General features: G+C 37.6%; 1 protein-coding gene across 1 annotated transcript in view; it reads right to left on the bottom strand.

Annotated features, from left to right (window-relative positions):
- Positions 1-12297: 12297 nt before the first annotated feature.
- The window catches only part of LOC144250070 (heat shock factor protein 1-like), a 43369-nt gene continuing 38509 nt past the window's right edge, over positions 12298-17157 (bottom strand). The window contains exon 6 of the mRNA XM_077792467.1: positions 12298-12346. The gene's annotated coding sequence lies outside the window, so the exon portion shown is untranslated. The remainder of the gene's footprint in view (positions 12347-17157) is intronic.

Genomic DNA, 17157 nt, shown 5'->3' with positions numbered 1-17157 from the left:
TTGCAGTGCCACCAGCAATGTATACGTGTACCTTTTTCCCCCACATCCTCGCCAACATTTACTGTTGCTTATATTCTTGATGATTGCCATTCTGATTGAAGTGAGATGAAATCTTAGAGTAGTTTTGATTTGCATCTCTCTCATTACTAGTGAAGTTGAACATTTTTTCATATATTTATTGACTGATTGTATTGCTTCTTCTGTGAAGTGTCTGTTCACTACCTTGCCCTTTACATTAAAATAAATATATATATATATAAATATGTGTATATATATATATATATATATATATATATATATATATATATATATATATATATAGTTTATTGCTGGCAAAAATAGAGTATCATTGAATAGTTCCAAAGTTTAGAGACTTCTAAAAAAGTGGCTTTTATAGACTTTCATGAGTTGAAAACTAGTTGTATTTCTAATAGGGTGGAGCTCAGTAATCACTATGTTGCCATCAAGAAAGCCCGGCAGATGTTTGCCCAGTGGAATGAAAGAAAAAAAAAAAACCAGAATTGAGAACATCATCCAGGCAAATCAGTAGGCAACTGATTCTAGTTCGAGGCAGACAATTAATCTGTTGACGAATCTACTTTCACAGTTTGTACATAACATTTATGGACTATTATTTTAAATTCTATTTTAAAAATATTTATTATTTAGCCTTTAGTGGACACAACATCTTTATTTTATTTATTTTTTTTTTTTTATGTAGTGCTGAGGATCAAACCCCATGCCTCACGCATGCTAGGTGAACGAGCTACTACTTGAGCCATAGACCCAACACTCTCTTAAATTCTTATTTCCACCTTGCTTCTTTATGATAATGAGAATTCAAATTTATGGGTAATATATCATTCACTGAACAACTTCTCAGTCCAAATCAATCCTTCTACTACTGTATTGTCACTGGAGTGTTATGTTAATCTTCCTACAAACGTGTGCGGAACATTTCATTGATTATGCCAATTCTTAAAGATACAAATGTGCCGAGCCCTAATATCCAGAGTACACAAAGAACTCAAAAAGTAAACATTAAGAAAACAAACAACCCAATCAACAAATGGGCCAAGGACCTGAACAGACACTTCTCAGAGAAGGATACACAATTAATCAAAAAATACACGGAAAAAAATGCTCACCATCTCTAGCAATCAGAGAAATGCAAATTAAAACCACTCTAAGATACCAAATCAGTCCAGTAAGAATGGCAGCCATTAGGAAGTCAAACAACAACAAGTGCTGGCAAGGATGTGGGGGGAAAAGGTACACTTGTACATTGCTGGTGCGACTGCAAATTGGTGCAGCCAATTTGGAAAGCATTATGGAGGTTCCTGGGAAAGCTGGGAATGGAACCACCATTCGACCCAGCTATTCCCCTTCTCGGACTATTCCCAAAGACCTAAAAAGAGCATGCTATAGGGATACAGCTACATCAAGGTTCACAGCAGCACAATTCACAATAGCTAGAATGTGGAACCAACCTAGATGCCAGTCAATAGATGAATGGATAAGAAAATGTGGCATTTGTACACAATGGAATATTACTCAGCACTAAAAAATAACAAAACCATGGCATTTGCAGGGAAATGGATGGCATTAGAGGAGATTATGCTAAGTGAAGTTAGCCAATCCCTAGGAAAGAAATGCTGAATGTCTTCTTTCATATAAGGAGGGGGACTCAAAACAGAGCAGGCTGGAAGAGCATGAAAAGAAGACTACCAATTAGAAGGGACAAGAGGTGGGAGGGAATGGGAGAGAGAAGGGGAATTTCATGGAAATGGAAGGATACCCTCATTGTTACACACAATTACATAGAAGAGGATGTGAGGGGAAAGGGGGGAAAAAAGGAGAGAAATGAATTACAGTAGCTGGGGTAGAGAGAGATTATGGGAGGGGAGGGGACAGAAGGGGGGATAGGGAGGGAATAGGAAAGGCAGCAGAATATGACAGACACTAGTATGGCAGTATGTATAAACCTGCACGTACAGCCAATGTGATCCTGCAAACTGTACACGTGGTAAAAATAAGAATTCATACCCCACTTGAATCAAATGTATGAAATATGATATGTCAAGATCATTGTAATTTTTTTTTAAGCAACCAATAAAAATTTAAAAAAAGAAACGAGACAAGGCCCATATTAAAGAGATTTAAAAATTCTACTGAAATCTATAAGAAAATGTTTGAATGAATCATGAGGTATTAAAAGAAGTACAAACTTAATATCTTGCATAGAATTTATCACCCTGTGTTTATAGACTCAAAAAGCTTTCCTTACTTTAACCTTCAACTGTGTTTTAACAAAGCCACATTATTCAGGGCTCTCTACTTCTGGCTTTATTCTTTCTTACTTAGTCTTTTCCCCCATATGAGATCCTCACCACCACAGTCGTCAATGGCTGACCTTGCATTATATTTCAAGGATCACTCTATGTAACATCTTCTCCATTGACTGACTGTATTCAATTGCACTTCATAGCAGGAAATGTATATAACACAGCTTTATGTTGTTCACAATATCTACCACAATACCTTGTACTTTTTGGGCGCTGAATATATGTATAAGGATACACTTATGATTACTGGATCCTTTTTGTCACGTGTGCTCGCGAATGAGCCAGGGTTTTCCCTCCATATCCCCCATAGTTTCCAGGAATATTCCAAACATATTGAGAAGAAGAGAAATGCTTTTATTTGGACGGTCAGTTTCGAATACACTAGGTAGGTATCTCTCTCAGATAGAAATACAAAATGACAAACAGCTGTGGTCAGAGTGAACCATGCTAGAAGACCGAATCTGAGTGATCAGAAATGCCTTTCAGCAGGAGGAGCAACAACCACTGGAACCAGATTCAAGCCAAATGGGATAGGTCTTACACTGAAAAAGGATCATTATTTGTGATTTAAAACAATAAACAAACACAGAACACCTAAAGAGAAGGAGGCACCCTGCTATAATTTGGATCTGGAATGTTGCCCAAAGGTCATGTGTTGAAAGCTTGGACCCCAATCCACCAGCATTCAGAACGGACTCTACAGAAAGGTGAATTGAATCCTGAGCTCTAACCTCGTCTGTGGATCAATCCACTGATGGGCTCATGATTGGACAGGACTATCGGGAGTTGGTCAAAACTGTGGGCGGTAGGGCCTAGTTGGAGGGTAGGCCACTGGAGTTGATTCCCTGGAAGGGTACATCATATTCCTCAGTCCTCTCTTCCCCTCACCATTTCCCTGATCTCCATGAGTTGAGAAGCTCTGTTTTGAAGCCAGGCTCTCTGCCATGGTAATCTGCCTCACTTCAGGCCACAGCAATGGAGCCTGAAATTGAACCAAAATAAATATTTACTCATTTAATTTTCTCAGGTATGTTGTCAAAGTGATGAAAAAGTCTTCTAACACACACACACACACACACACACACACACACACACACAGGAGGAATGGTCTAAAGGGAGAAAAGGACACTTGGTATTGTTGATGCCTTCTTCAACAGTAGACACAGCTGGGGTACAGCGTGGATTCTCACTTCAGCAGATGCTAAAAGGGGCTTAAATTTTTATTTTAGTCTTTTATGAGGAGACATTGACTAACACAGGCCTGACTTCTCTCTCAGATTTGGAGATGAATAAGAAGGACCAAGAAGATTTCCTTTTCTAGCACAGGACACAAATGCAGTCACTAGTTTCTGATAGCAATCTGAGTAATTATGTCTACTTGCTCTATCTTGAAGGCAAGAGACATTATGAGGTGATTCATATGATCCTTAGAATCTATTTAACCATTAATTTTCCAAAAATTCTTCCTTTTTTAAAATTTTATTTCTGCCACCTTGGGGTTTTGTTTCCTGAACAGACATATAGAAAGAACAGCTCAAGGAAAAGAGTCTCCTGAATATGGGCTCTGGGAAGAGAGTAATGGGAGCAAACCCAAACCCCTTCTAAAGGGTAATAAGGAAAATGATCCTAAAGGAAACAAAAAGGCAAATATGAACAAAGTGGCAGCAGGCTCCATTTGTTGGCCACTTTCTCTGCACCAGCCATCAGGTGAGAACTACACACACTATGTTCTCATTTACTGTTCAACTCATGCTTGTGAGAGAGGTTTCATAAATGCATTCTGTCAGTTTAGCTCCAAAATTGCTTTGGTCCCAACTGGTCTGTCTGTTACAGCCCACGTGCTTCCTCTCTTTGCTTTGTCCCCAACTCTACAAAACTGCCTCCTCATTAACTTGTTGGAATTTAAACACCTTGGAAAGCAGGGCCTTATCTTAACTCCTTCTGATCCTTAGAGGTATGGGAATTACATTTAGGATTGTTACTCCATAGTAGAAAATTTCTCAACTTTCTATTTCGCTCTGTACCCTTGAAACCTGGATTATATTTGGCACTGATAAACAACCATAGGTGAAGTGAACATCAACCTATTGGCTCTAAAACAAATTTTTCTTAAGTGAAATTTAAGCGGAATTTTTGAGCACTTAAATAAACTTCAATCAGAATCAACAAGGACCAAATAATATTAAAATGAACTCGAAAATGTATAGATTAACAGCAAAAGTTTACTTTTGGAAAGGGTAAAGATGGTTCTTTAGTGAAATTTAATCCGTATTATAATTTGAATTCTGAGACTGATTAAGACTCTGTGATGGTTAATTTTATATGTTAACTCGTCTGGGCTACGATGCCCAGATACTTGGCCAACTTTTATTCTGGGTGTGTCTGTGCTGGTGTTATGGGGTGAGATTTACTTTTGAATCGGGGACTTTTAGTTAAATAGATTCCATTCTCTAATGTGGAGCGAGACCTCACCTCGTCAACTGAATGCAACTGAATGGGACAAAAAGCCCACCTCTCCCAGACAAGAGGGAACTGTCCAGTGAACTACCTTTGGATTTCATCTACAACATTGATTCTTCCTGGCTCCACAGCACACTGCCTTGGGACTCAAACTGGGACACTTTCCTGGATCTCTAGCTCCTCCCAGCCAACCCTGCCCAATCCTGTGAGCCAATAGCTGACAGGCAAGTGCAGGGAAGAAGCAGAGGCCCTGCAGGGGGTGAGTGTGCTACTGGATGCCAGTCCCTGGTCAAAGCGCAGGACAGGCTTCTGAGTTTACAGGCAGGAAGGGATGATTAGTGTTGGTGGAGCCCCAGGAACCCCGCGCTCTGAGGAATTCTGAGCGCTTGGGTCATAATCGACCCCGGCAACGCCGGAGGACGTTCGGGGCAGAGAAGTGGATGGTGATGGACGCGCTTCTCAGAGCTGGTCCGATGGATCGCTGAAGTGGCCACGATGTGGTCCTGGTTTGGAGGCCTGGGCTCAGGCTTGGGCCACTTCTTGGGTCAGGTGGGGAGCAGCTTGGCTTTCCTCACCGGCCAGAGCTCCACCTTCAACAGGGAAATGCTTCTGGATGACTTAGGAGACCCAGAAGCAGCTTTACATCATTGTTCGAGAAAGGAAATGGAAACTACTGATTCCACACTAAGATGTGAGAATGAAGGACCGAAAAAGTGCTGTACTGACCTGGAAGAAAAGCATGAAGCATCAGAGCTACAAATAAACCATCAGTCTGTAAGTTCCCAGAATCAACTGCCACAGAAAGAGGTAGAGATCAGCCATCCTAAAGCAGGACAGATTGTACTGCAAGATCAAATGTTCCAACTACAGGCAGCTGCTCAATCAGTACGCTCGGGAGCTTGTGGTGTACCAACAACAACTGCACCGGCTCCGTTCGGTTCCCTGGTCGGTAGTCATTTTTCAGCCTTTCGTGATGATGACACGGACTTTAGTGACATAATTTTATCACAACAAGAAACAAACGGATTACCAACTGAAGTTGCAAAACATGAATCTGAAGTTGGCCACTCGAGGCAGATTGCTGAGGCTCAGGGAACGCACCATTCTGACTCAAGTGAAATCTGCAAAGTACTAAATACTATCAAGACTCTTCAACCAAACCAAAGTCCAGACATATATGATCATCAGCATGAAATTTCAGTTTGGGAGCAGAGTTCTACTGTGGCAGAAAAGGGAAGAACCCTTCCTCAGCATTCAGCAGTGGAAGAAGTGTTCAGGCTTCAACGAGCCCTGGCTGATGCGGAGAAGGAAATCGTGAGACTAAATGGTTTAAACCAGGATAACCGTCTTGCTGAAGACAATCTGAAACTTAAAATGCATGTTGAAGCTCTAGAAAAAGAGAAGTCATCATTGAGTCAAGAAAAAGAGGAACTTCAGATGTCACTGTCAAAACTGAGCCGTGACTATCAAGTCATGAAAAACAGAGCTTCAACGGACATGAATTTGAATGTACAATTACTAGACTTAAAACTTCACTTGAAGGCAAAGGAGGAAGAACTGAATCAGACTATCAATGAAAAGAAAATGCTGATGGCTGAGTTAGAAGAACTGGATCATCGGAATCGGGAAGCTACAGAGCACATGATTTTGATACAAGATGAGCTATCAAAACAACAAAATGAAGGAGACCTTGTCATCAAGAAGTTGGAACAAGATCTAGATGATGAAAAAGAGAGAGTTCATCAACTTGAGGATGAGCAAATGAACATATCCCAAGAGCTGCATGTGCAGAAGGAGAAGTTAACTGAGAATGCACGGAGCCTCAGTGATTTGCATTTAACCAAGCAGAAGCTTGAAGGAAAAGTAGAAGATTTAGTAGATCAGCTAAATCAGTCACAAAAAAATAGTTCAAACATCCAGCAGGAAAACCTTGGGCTTAAGGATCACATTAGACAACTTGAAGAGGAGCTGTCTGGGTTTAAGAGTAAGTATCGAACCTCTCTGAATGAAGACTCTAACAGTCATTGTAAGGATGACATGCCTAAAGAACGAGAAGCTGAAGCTAGCAACCTAAGTCAAAATCTTTCTGAAGAGGAACAGCTCAACGAAAACTTAACGAAAGTTGCTGTTGAACTCAAGACGGAAAATGAAATGTTGATTTTAGCACGTGACGATGTAAGGCGTAAGTTGGAAGAATCTATTGCTGCTTACAATCAAATCTCTCAAGAAAAAGACACTATCACGGAGACTCTCAAGAGAGACAAAGAAGAGACTGAAGCCAAACTGCACCAGGCAGAAAAAAGACTGTTGGAAGAAGCAAATAATCACAGGCAGACTATTCAGGAACTCTCCAATGCACATGATTGGAATACCTCGGCCTTAAAGCTGAAACACGAATGTGCAGTTCAACTCAATCAAGAGAAGGACTTTGAAATAGCAGGACTCAAAAAGAATATTGAGCAAATGACTGCTGATGAAAAAGAAACTGAGGAAATTTTGGCATCTTATATAGAAGAAGAGGAGCGATTGACACAAGTCATAAATGAGAAAGAAGTTTTTATTGAAAAACTCGAAGAAAAAATTTCACAACTACAAAAGGATTTACATAAGTGTTCTCAGGCCTTAAGAGAAAATGAAACTTTAAGGCAATCCGTTGAAAGAAAGGACAAAAGTCTTACCTACATGAGAGCAGAAAACAACTATCTGCGAGTAGAACTGGAAATACTTACGGAACAGCACAATCAAGCTGCACCAGTGGCTGAGCCTGAAGCTCTTGATGCTATCACAGAACTAGAATTGGAGGTATCTCAACTGAACATAGTCAAAAATCATCTGGAAGATGAAATTCAAGACCATCTGAATATAATTGAAAATCAAAACCAGCATAAAATGCAACTACTTCAGTCTTTACAGGAGCAGAAGGAGGAAATGCATGAATTTAAGTACAAGTATGAGCAGATGAATGCTGCGCATAGCCAGTTAATTTTAGAAAGAGAGGAGGAAATTAAGAACTTGCAGAAAACTATTGAAGAACTAAAAGCCCAGTTGCCTGGAGAGAGAGGAGACGCTCAAACACTGAATTCTGATATTTTTCAAGAGACCAAAGTAAAAATCCTAAGAGAAAACGAGGTTCAACACTTCCAAGAAGAAGAGAAAGCTCTGCATTCTGCTGAACTAGCCAAAGAAAAACAGTCAATAGCTGAATGGAAGAACAAGGCCGAAAAGCTAGAAGGAGAAGTAACATCACTGCAGGAACGTTTGGATCAAGCGAATGCTCTGTGGGATTCTGCTTCCAGGCTGAGAGAAGACTTAGATCTCAAGGAAGAGCAGATGGCAGAACTGAAAAAACAAAACGAGCTCCGAAAAGAAATGCTGGACCACGCACAACAGAAATTGTCGACTTTGGTCAACAGCGCAGAAGGAAAAGTGGACAAAGTCCTCATGCGAAACCTTCTAATCGCTCATTTCCAGATAACAAAAGGCAAACGTCGTCGTGAAGTATTGCAGTTGATGGGGAGCATCCTGGACGTTCCAAAGGACGAAATGGAGCACTTGTTGAATAAAGATTATGGTGGTGTCAGAAAGTGGATGAGGAGTTGCCTTGGAGGGGCTTCAACAAGTGTCCCCAGCACACCTCCGAAACCAAATCAACAACCCCAACCCGTGCTTCAGAGTTCTTTTTCAGAACCCCTTTACCAGGAAATGTTAAAGATGGAGCCAAATTAAGAGCTGGCAGAAGCACCAACGGGAATCCACTCTTGGTCCCACGTTCTGCAGCGGTGCCTCTTAGTAACCTCGCTGGAGTTGGACTTGGTGGACCTGGGCGTCCTCTTTTCACACCCATTGCAGATTTCATGCCCACCTTTACACCGTCGCCAGTGTCCCTGCACAACAGGGCCAGAGCTGTACTCCAGGATCTTCTAAATATTTAGCATTATTCTAAAGAAGCCATAACCCTTTTTGATGTTTTACAGCATGGCCTTTTGAAAAAGCACGCATGTGCTTGTAGACAAAAAGAGAAAGCAAAACAGCTGGTATATGTAAGTGTATAGCTACTAGGTATTTTATTTTATTTCTTTAGTTGTTGTTGTTGTTGTGATTTTTTGCTATAGTACTTTTTAAAAAATTTGTTTTGTTTTTTGTAGCACTTTTTGTTTATAGAATTTTGTTCCAATGTAGCAGATAATCATCACCAGTTATCAATTCTGATGTACTTTTGTGAGCCACTGTACAGAGCAGCCTTCTTGAACCACTAGTTCCAACCTCACTTAATGGCATTAAGATAAAAACGATACATGCAATCACAGGAAACAAGAGAAATCCAACCCATAAGAAGGATGTCTCAGATTTAGAGTACATGAAAACCAAATATAATGTTGCAAAACGTTGAGAATATTTAGTTTATCCAAGATAACATTGTACAACTACCAAGCGAAAATTCCAATGGGGAGGACCTAAACAGGAAGCTTAGTGGATAAATTCTAAGATGCTTTGAATCCAAATTCTATGACCCCTATCCATTTTGCTGATTTCCATTTCTCTACGAAAGTCACTTCACATTAATTCAGTTTTCCAGATGATAAATATGTCCAGAAGGAAGAGTATTTTTATGAGGCAACCCCGAAGTGGGATCACATGATCCATTGCCAATGGAAAAGTTAATTAGTAAGAATGTATCATTAAATATCTGGACTGCTTATCTACATACTATTGGGGGCTCTACAATCGTTCTTATAAACACATTTTATAAAACATTTGATCAAAACAAGTTGGGGAGAGAAATAAGCTGACAACAGTTTTTGGAAGATGAAAAGCTTTACAACAGGAGTAGTTATAACCTTTTGATAAATTAAGGTAAAAGATGAATCAAAAGTTTCTAGCTTAAGTAGGTGAAATCCGAGAAGCGAAAAAGCAGATTGCATAGCACATACTTCTCTGACACCCGTAGTTTCTAAAACCATTCAGAACGTTTTTATTAAAATTAATTTAAACAAAATTTAATATGTTTTTAAATATAAATTATACTATCATTTAATATAAGTTAATCTAATTTAAATCAATCTAATTTAAATTAATTTTATTAGTAGTATTATTTAAATTTCTTTTATTAATACGATGGTTTGATTTAAATTTATTTTATTAATTGATATTGTTTATTAACTTATGTTAAATTATAGTATGATTTATATTTAAAAATTCATTAAATTTTATTTAAATTAATACAATTTAACAAAGTAAATTTAACATAATATAGATTGAATTATTTAATATTGACTATATAATTTAATATAAATGTCAATAAAGTTAATTTTAATAAAAATGCTCTTAGTTGTTTTGGAAATTACAGGTGGCAGTGAAGTATTAGCAATATTATCTTCTTTTTTCTCCTCTTTGATTTTACCTAACTTAAGCTAGAACCTTTTGGTTTATCTTTTGCTTTACTTTACAAAAATAAAAAAAAAGGAAGAAAAACACCTAGTAGCTACACACATATCAGCTTTTCCTTTCTTATTTCTAAATTTCACCTTAACATTTACATTATTTTACCAAAATTAAGATGCCATCAGTTGTTAGGCATGAACAAAATCACTGAAACAACAACTGGAGGACGCATCCCAAAGGCACATTGGCCAAGTATTCAAAACATATAAATGTCTGAGAACCGATGAGCTCTGATAGTAAAGTTTCCCACCTATGAAAAGTTTCCCAATGCTATGGAAAATGATGACATTTCTCTTTTTGTGTTTTTTAAGCTGAGAACCAACCTAAGGTATGTTATCAGAAATTGTATGTAACTCAAGTCTTTAAATTTCTTATTTTTCCTGTACTGCAGACAAAGAGGCTCACAATTCCTTGAGCTCTACTAGCATTTCAGTGACAGGAAAAAATTCAATGATGCATAGTTGTTTATTTGCATTCAATGTCTATCAATCTTACATACTTTGGGAAGGGTCACAAGCCACGGCCCTTATGCCTCCTGCTCTATTTCAAAGCCTCCAGCATCAGTTGCAACAATTCTAGGAAACACTGGGAATACTCTATGGTACAAAATGCACAATTACTTTTATTTGAAAGCATCTCTAAGACATGAGTCATTAGGTGACTTTCTTGTTCTAAGTAAATTTACTGAATTATTATTAAGTGATAACACGGTAAGCCAAAATGAAAAATGAAAGCATATGCTTCAAATCAGAGCAAGGAAGAAATAAGAAGGTATGATGTGTGGTAAAAATACACGAACATGCAAATATTATCCAGCCTTCTTACGTCAAATGTCCTCTCTTTTATTTATTTATTTTTTGGAGGTTACATTCTTGCATGATATGCATGGAACAACTTTTGGGGGGATACGATCAGAAATTCAGCACTAAAATCTGCCTTCCTGTAACATCACACGGCTTACTCCCGAGAAGAATATCAAAGTATATATTTGGCTTCGACTTGCCAAATTACTTGGAATCTTATTCCAGTAGACTTCACACGGTTGGGAAAAGCAGAGTTCAGATTTGTCATGAGAGATTTTTATATATTCTGCTCACTCCATTGTGTCTAGGTGAGCCTTTGGGTTTCAATGCCTGGAAACACACTTCTTATATTTCAGAATTGAAGAGCTCTTGGAAACGGCGACCTCACTGCATTCTTGAGAAAAATATGTTATACAGGTACTCAGAAAATTACAAAGATTAATCTAGATCCAAGGTTTTTTTAAGACAAGGGGTTTAATGGAGAACACAGCAAGATAGCCTTAGAAATTTCATACTCCCTGCATTCTTAGGAAAAGCTGCTATATTGTAAAGAATAACACCAAACAGAAAAGTTCCTAAGAAAATATTGTGCTTTCAGTTTCCTTGTCTCATAAATTTTATTAAAGTTTCATTAAAGACCCTGTATTTGCTAGCCTTTTTATTAAATACTTTTTTGAGATATTCTATTAATGTCTATGACTGGATTTTACTTGGTCTCACATGAATGTCGCTCCCTGTGACAAAGGGTACATGGGAGGCAGGCAGGATCAGCCTGTCCTCTCCGAGGCACCAGCTGTCCGAACCAGGCTCTGACAGAGGTAGTGAAGGGCACTAGCGTCTCCTGGACTGAGCGAGAGGGTAAGTATCTGAGTGATATTAATTGTGTATAAATGCCACATTTTTTTTTATGCATTCATCTACTAAGTTGTTTCCACAATTTAGCTAATGTGAATTTTGCTGCTATAAACATTGATGCGGCTGTGTCCCTGTAGTATGCAGTTTTTAAGTCCTTTGGGTATAGACCAAAAAGAGGGATAGCTAGGTCAAATGGTGGTTCTATTCCCAAATTTCCAAGGAATTGCCGCCAAACTGCTTTCCATATTGGCTGCACCAATCTACAGTCCCACCGACAGTGTAGGAGTGTACATTTTTCCTGAAATCCTCACCAACACTTACTGTTGTTGTCTTCATCATAGCTGCCATTTTCAAAAATCGCTGACATTCTAACTGGAGGGAGGTGCAATTAAACCCCTATCTCTCACCATGCACCAAACTCCACTCAAATGAATCAAGGACCTAGGAATAAAACCAGAGACCTTGCATGTAACAGAAGAAAAAGTAGGCCCTAATTCCAATCATATGGGATTAGTCCCAAAATTCCTTAATGAGACTCCTATAGCACAAGAATTAAAATCAAGTATCAATAAATGAGATAGATTCAAACTAAAAAAGTTTCTTCTCCACAAAACAAACAATCTGGGAGGTGAATAGGGATCCTACATCTTGGGAGAAAAGTTTTGCCCCATCACACATCAGATAGAGCACTAATCTCTAGGGTATAGAAAGAACTCACAAATCTAAATACACACACACACACACACACACACACACACACATAAATAAATAAATGAATGAATGAATGAATGAATGAATGAACGAACGAATAAATAAATAAATAAAATAAAATAAAATAACCCATTCAATAAATGGGCCACGGACCTGAACAGACACTTCTCCCAAGATGATATAAAATTAATCAACAAATTTATGCAAATATGCTCATCATCACTAGCACTTAGAGAAGTGAAAATCAAAACTACACTAAGATTTGAGGTTCAATCTTAAAGGCTGAAAATGAGCATGTTTCACCTCTCTTTCTCCTTCTACCACCAAATCCTCATAGAAATTAGAAAAGGACATGTGAAATGCTCAGTGATCCAAAATAAGAATGAGAATTTCAAGGACTGAACACAAAAATAGATTATGAAAGAGTAGATCAAGTTGAAAAGACAAAAGCAAACATAGAACGTGCAAGGAAACAGTTCACTTGCAGAAGCTGAGAGGTAACAGGCTGCTTCATGCTTTCAGTATTACATACCAGGGATCACAGAGCACAGGACAACAATAAGATAGTTATCTGGGGTACCACACCGTGGGGTACATAGAGCAAAAACATGGGAAACCCTGCAGAATAAAAGGCATCAACTGAACATCCCTCTCTCAGAACCCAAACAAGGAACCACCAACAAGCAGGGAGGAGGGATAGAGAAGAGCTGTGTAATGCACTTAAGAAGCCTGACTGAGGAGCTATACCAAGAAGTTGTACCATGCACACAAAACTACATATCATGTTCAAACACACAGGCTACAGCCACCAAAATTTACCATGCACTAGACCACAATGAAAACGCCAGCCAATTCCGTAAAGGTGTTATCACACAGGCTGCAATTCCTTGTGCATCTAAAATTAGAAGAATTTTGACTCCTCAAAAAAAAAAAAAAAAAAAATTCCATATACAATGAAATTAGGGCCATAGAAACAATTCCAAATAATTGTTAGATTAAAGCAAAAATCAAGATGGAATTAAATTAAAATACTATAATGGCAGAAGCAACAGGGATTTAGATATATGTATTTGAAAAGAGATTGAAATCAAACGGCATATGCTTTTAACATAAAAACATAAGAAAATACCTGGATACTGGATAAAATAATGTAAATGTTAAGGCAAAATTTAGAAAAAAACAAAGGAAAAGCTGATGTGTGTAGCTACTGGGTGTTTTGTCTTCCCATTTTTATCTTGGTAAATTAAGAGAAAAGATAAACAAAAGTTTCTAGCTTAAGTTAGGCAAAATGAGAGAGCAGACAAAAGTAGAATATATAGCTAATATTTCTCTGATACCTGTAGTTTCTAAAACCACTAAGTGGATTTTTATTAACATTAATCTTATTAATATTTTTATTATATAGTTCATATTAAATGATTTAATCTATATTAAATGTTATTTAAATTGACTTTGTTAAATTGTATTAATTTAAATGAAATTTAATGAATTTTTAGTATACCGATTTTAAGTCCTTTAGTTATAAACCAATGAGTGGGACAGCTGGGTCAAATGGTGCTTCCGATCCCAGTTTTCCGAGGAATTTTCATACTGCTTTTCAGACTGGCTGCATCAATTTGCAGTGCCACCAGCAATGTATACGTGTACCTTTTTCCCCCACATCCTCGCCAACATTTACTGTTGCTTATATTCTTGATGATTGCCATTCTGATTGAAGTGAGATGAAATCTTAGAGTAGTTTTGATTTGCATCTCTCTCATTACTAGTGAAGTTGAACATTTTTTCATATATTTATTGACTGATTGTATTGCTTCTTCTGTGAAGTGTCTGTTCACTACCTTGCCCTTTACATTAAAATAAATATATATATATATAAATATGTATATATATATATATATATATATATATATATATATATATATATATATATATATAGTTTATTGCTGGCAAAAATAGAGTATCATTGAATAGTTCCAAAGTTTAGAGACTTCTAAAAAAGTGGCTTTTATAGACTTTCATGAGTTGAAAACTAGTTGTATTTCTAATAGGGTGGAGCTCAGTAATCACTATGTTGCCATCAAGAAAGCCCGGCAGATGTTTGCCCAGTGGAATGAAAGAAAAAAAAAAAAACCAGAATTGAGAACATCATCCAGGCAAATCAGTAGGCAACTGATTCTAGTTCGAGGTAGACAATTAATCTGTTGAAGAATTTTCAACTATTGTGATAAAATAAATAAAAAATAAAACACTCATATTCTCTTATAAAGGCTGAAAAAAATCTTCTGTGGAATTATATTTGGAAGCTCTCCTCCCTGCCCAGCAAAAATCCTCTGTGGTCACATCCTCACAATTCAATAAAAAAGGAAAAAATTCAACAACAAACGAGAGAATAAATGTACTTCTAACAGACAACAAACATTGCTTGATCCAAAGTAGCAAAGGCTTTCTTTAACTATTTAAAAGGCTTTCTAATTCTCCCTTGGAAAGCCAACTCTCCCTGAGCTCTCATTTAACTAGCAGTTCTATTTCAGAAAAAAATACAAGGAACACTCCAAAATAAAATAAATAAGACTTTTTTTTTTTTTGCCTAAAACAATAAAGTCAAGTTTAGTTGGTTTATGTTTACAAACTATGACTATTTTAACTAGCAAAGAATTCAAGACCACATTGTTTTATCTGTCATTATCTTTATAAAAGGTCAACCACAGATTATATCCTAACTTTTACTGGCAGTGATCTCTGAACACTCCATGGTAAGATACACAATGAATCTATGAGAACAAACTCTGTGGAGCAATAAATCACTACAATTACTTTTATGGCTCAACCCTCAGAGGGCTCCCACATTGTTCATTTAATTATGCTGTTGCCCATCATCTTTATCAGGTTTCAAAGTCCTCTGGAATATAATAAAAAGGAATACTAAGGAGAGTGAAAAAAAATGTAGTACTACATGTGGCAAAGCAAAAATGTGAAATATATGCCTTAAAAGTTAAAGTAAATAGGTTGAGTCATTTTCAAGGTATAAGATAACTCTAAAATTTTTTTTTTTGGGGGGGGGGCATGTACAAAGGATTAAACTCAGGGCACATGACCACTGAGCCACCTCCTCAGCCCTGTTTTGTATTTTATTTAGAGACCGGGTCTCAATGAGATGCTTAGGGCCTCGCTTTTGCTGAAGCTGGATTTGGATTTGCAGTCCTCCTGCCTCAGCTTCCCAACCTGCTGGGATTACGGGCATGCACCACTGCATCTGGCTTGAAATAGTTCTAAATTTTGACAACTGTAAGAACAGAGAGCCTCAGGGGAGTTGTTTCTCTTCTCTAGGATTTTCTCTCCTCACTTGAAAATGGGTTAAATGAGCATTTCAAGAGTAAGAATCAGGGGGCTAGGATTGCAGCTCAGTGGTAGAGCGCTTGCCTAGCATGTGTGAGGCACTGGGTTCAAAGTTCAGCACCACATAACAAAGTAGCAAATATTTACAACTAAGAAGAATATGTGTGTGTATATGTGTGTGTATTCTTCTTTATATGTATATGTGTGTGTGTATATACACACACACACACACATATGAGGAGTAAGCATCAGCGGCCAATCCCCTCTCCTAATCTTTCTTGCCCTGTCCACAGTATTTCACTCAGTGAGCAAATTCCTCCTGGCAAACACTGTTTTTTATTTTGTTTTATTTTTTACCTGGTTTCCACCACCCACACTCGTTCTTCACTTGTTGGTCTCCTTCACTGGTTGCTCTTCTCTCCAACCTCTACTCTTTTGGTGGTCCCATCCAGTGTTACAACTTTAATATCCACCAGTAATTTCCTGCTCTCAGGGCCTCTGGGCTGGTTAATAGATCCCTTCAATGAAACACATGAAACACACCAACTATCTAGTCTCTATCTCTCACCCCAAACCCTAGATTGTTTTAAAAATAAAAACAAAATGAAACAAACAAACAAAAAGACGAGAGAGTTGGAATATGTGATCATGTTCTGGCCATTCTTTTGATATAATGCTGATTTGATCACATTCAATTCTTTGATTTAAAAGCTGGACATATGGAAAAAATTGCTGCTTTACCAAATCAGATTTCATTTTTCAAATACAGTGTGGAAGCAGTCATAATATTTTCACTCAAATTTTGGATTTAGAAAGCAAAAAAATTATTCAGTAACTTGAGTTGAGCTGTCCAGTTTGGTTCTTTATTGTTGTATTGTTCTCCTTTCAGCTAGGTAATCAGTCAGTAGGACCGAGTTTTATCAATTAACATTGTTAAATTATCTGTTAGATTATCATTAAGTTATTAGTTCCTTTCCAATATGTATACGGTTTCCATATTGTTAAATCCTGCTTCAGATTAAGGCTAGTAATAGTTGCTGTCACTGTTAATACAACATAATATGGGTGATGGTGACTAAAATAAAATTACTGTCACTACTAATCATCACACAAACAAAAAAACAAACTTAAGTTTAACCTGCCAGCAACCCAGGAGGCTGAGCCAGGAGGATCACAAGTATCTGCCATTTAGTAAGACCCTGCCT

The sequence above is a fragment of the Urocitellus parryii genome, chromosome 14 (assembly GCF_045843805.1).
Source record: "Urocitellus parryii isolate mUroPar1 chromosome 14, mUroPar1.hap1, whole genome shotgun sequence".
Lineage (NCBI taxonomy): Eukaryota > Metazoa > Chordata > Mammalia > Rodentia > Sciuridae > Urocitellus > Urocitellus parryii.
This window is presented reverse-complemented; position numbering and strand designations above follow the sequence as displayed.